Source organism: Panulirus ornatus, chromosome 61, assembly GCF_036320965.1.
Source record: "Panulirus ornatus isolate Po-2019 chromosome 61, ASM3632096v1, whole genome shotgun sequence".
Classification (NCBI taxonomy): domain Eukaryota; kingdom Metazoa; phylum Arthropoda; class Malacostraca; order Decapoda; family Palinuridae; genus Panulirus; species Panulirus ornatus.
This window is the reverse complement of record NC_092284.1, coordinates 2535607-2538824: the sequence shown is the minus strand read 5'-3', so window position 1 is coordinate 2538824 and position 3218 is coordinate 2535607.

The window sequence follows — 3218 nt, the reverse complement described above, 5'->3', positions numbered from 1 at the left end:
TATATTTTCTGGTTTGCCAACATCACATCAGACAGACCCAGTGGGCAACGGGCACAAATTTTTTTTTTTTTTGCCTGTGTTGCGGGGGCATTTTGTTTTCACTAAAAATTTTTAATTATTATTATTATTATAATTATTATTATTATTATTATTATTATTATTATTATTATTATTATTATTATTATTATTATTAATATAATTATCATTATTGTTACTATTATTATTATTATCATTATTATCATTGCTGTTGTTATTGTTATTATTATCATTATTATTATTATTATTATTATCATTTATCCCTGGGGATAGGGAAGAAAGAATACTTCCCACGTATTCCCTGCGTGTCGTAGAAGGCGACTAAAAGGGGAGGGAGCGGGGGCCTGGAAATCCTCCCCTCTCATTATTTTTTTTTTATTTTTCCAAAAGAAGGAACAGAGAAGGGGGCCAGGTGAGGATATTCCCTCAAAGGCCCAGTTCTCTGTTCTTAACGCTACCTCGCTAACGCGAGAAATGGCGAATAGTTTGAAATTATTATCATTATTATTATTATAATTTATATTATTATTATAATTATTATTATTATTATAATTTATATTATTATCATTATTATTATTATTATTATTATTATTGTTATTATTATCATCATTATTATTATTATTATTATTATTATTATTATTATTATTATTATTATTATTATTATTATCATTATTATTATTACTGCTACCATTAGCCACTAGGTTTACGGACTTACTGCTTTTATTAATGAAATATTTATCATGTCGAACATTTCTAAACTAGCTAGAAAGTATTGTTTATTCAATTGTTGTCTTTGAACGCTCTAGCGATTAATAGAAAGCGCGAGAAAACGGATAGGAATTTATAGAAAAGGATTAGGAGAGAGAGAGAGAGAGAGAGAGAGAGAGAGAGAGAGAGAGAGAGAGAGAGAGAGAGAGAGTTGTGGATCAATGTCATACCAAGTGTAACTGTGAAAGTCTACCAATCTGGTAGGCATGTCATGAACTGTGTACTGCTTGCATCCCTGATATGGCGTCTCCTGGGGTCGACTCTACCCCAGAGCTTCTGGTCGCTTACTGACCTCACCCAGTGTCTTGACCTGACCTACCCAGTGCCATGACCTTTACCCATTCGGCCCCGTATCTGCCCCCACTTTGCCGTGGAAGGCGGAAACGACGCCAGTTAACTAGCGGAACGTCGATTTTCTTACCCGGATGTGACGTCGCGGCGTCCATAACGGTGACGTCACGGCGTGAGATCACGGGCACAGTAAACAAAGGAGGAAATATTACGTGAGCAGCCGTAAGGTCGGAGACAGTAATGCTTTTTGTGTGGATTCCGACCAAATGGCCAGTGACTCCTATACCATACATACAGACATACATACACATACACGTACACCTGTTCCGAGGGTGAGGCAGGGAGAAGAAAACGAGGAGTGGAAAGCCTGAGAAAACGTGATGTGGATATGATTGAAGTTTTCTAAATTCCTAGTGTTTCTACATTTCTTTTTCTTTCTCCATAATTCCTGGACTTTTCGCACACTCTACACCCTTATTTACGTAGTTCTTGACGACGAACAGAGAAGTACGCATACGAAAAATCACCATTTTCTTTGGAAAAGCCGTAATTATAATTCCTTTGTTTACCAGGTAACTAACCAACCCACATCGGCATTTCTAATGATAATATTTAATGTTTACACTCGTTCCGCACTGGTTTTACTCTCCCCTGGGGTCAACAACTTAATCCAGAATATCAACCAGGGACTTTTGATCATAACTTTCCACCGGAGGCTGGGTTAGAACCACCTGGGGCGATCGGGTTGTGACAACAGAGAGGCCTAGAGTTGTGTAATATTTTGAGAAACTAGTTCTGTCCATCAAGACGACCTTTGACAGTACGTGTGCCCCTCCGCTAGGTGGTTCCCGCACTTATATATATATATATATATATATATATATATGCTTGGAAAATCGCATGTTCACCGAATGGCGTCCTAGCTTCGTCCCTTCGATGTATATCAACAGACATTTTCTCTCTTGTGTCTTCCCTGATGATGTGATTAATACACGAAAGTGCACTTGGGAACTTATCCTGTTTCATTTTCCCCATGGACTCATAGGAATATATATATATATATATTGTCACGGTCAAAATTCGTCGTATGTTTTGAGTCTCTCTCTCTCTCTCTCTCTCTCTCTCTCTCTCTCTCTCTCTCTCTCTCTCTCTCCTTGAAGGAAACTAACCTAGCTTGAAAAGCCTTAAATCAACCACCTAACCTAGCTTCAAACGCCTTAAATTAGCCACCTAACCTAGCCGAGCGTAGCCTATCGCAACCTAGCACTTATATATTCTGTGTCTCACCCACCCACACGATTACCGAGACGAACTTAACTTAAACTAGATAAAATTAGGAAGTAACCCATATTAGTCCCATGGCTCTGGCTTGCCCAAACAGGTGTGTTGGTCAGGCCAAGTGTGTGGTGAGTGTAAACAGGTGAGTGTAAACACTGAAGACGGACAGTGTATCAGACCCAAGTGTATCGTGTAAACACGAGAGAAAACGGGAGTCACGGTGGATCAGTTGCTGCTTTATACTTGCGGATTTTGTTACATTGGCAACACTGATGCGTCCTGAAATGAGCCAGTTTAATTGATGTAATTAAGGAGTTAGTTTGAGTTAGGTGAGAACGATAGTTTGCGACACCACTTATGTTCCCCTGTACCGTTACGCGAATTGGAGCGAGTTCTATACAGGGGGCGACGTGAAGCACATGGAAATGGCGAATGTATGTTCTATTTTCATATATATATTCGCTATTTCCCGCGTGAGCGAGATAGCGTAAGAAACGGATGACTGAGCCTTTGAGCGGTTAGCGTCCCCAGTTACCACGCAAAAGGTCCGGGGTTCGAATCCTTGCTATTGGAGGGCATTATGTGATATATATATATATATATATATATATATATATATATATATATATATATATATATATATATATATATTGGAAAGGATCACAATTTTGCGCGTGATCAAGATATTCCTATGAGTCCACGGGGAAAATGAAACACGAAAAGTTCCCAAGTACACTTTCGTGCAATAATCACATCATCAGGGGAGACACAAGAGAGAAATATAACAGTCAGTTGATATACATCGAAGAGACGAAGCTAGGACGCCATTTGGTAAACATGTGATT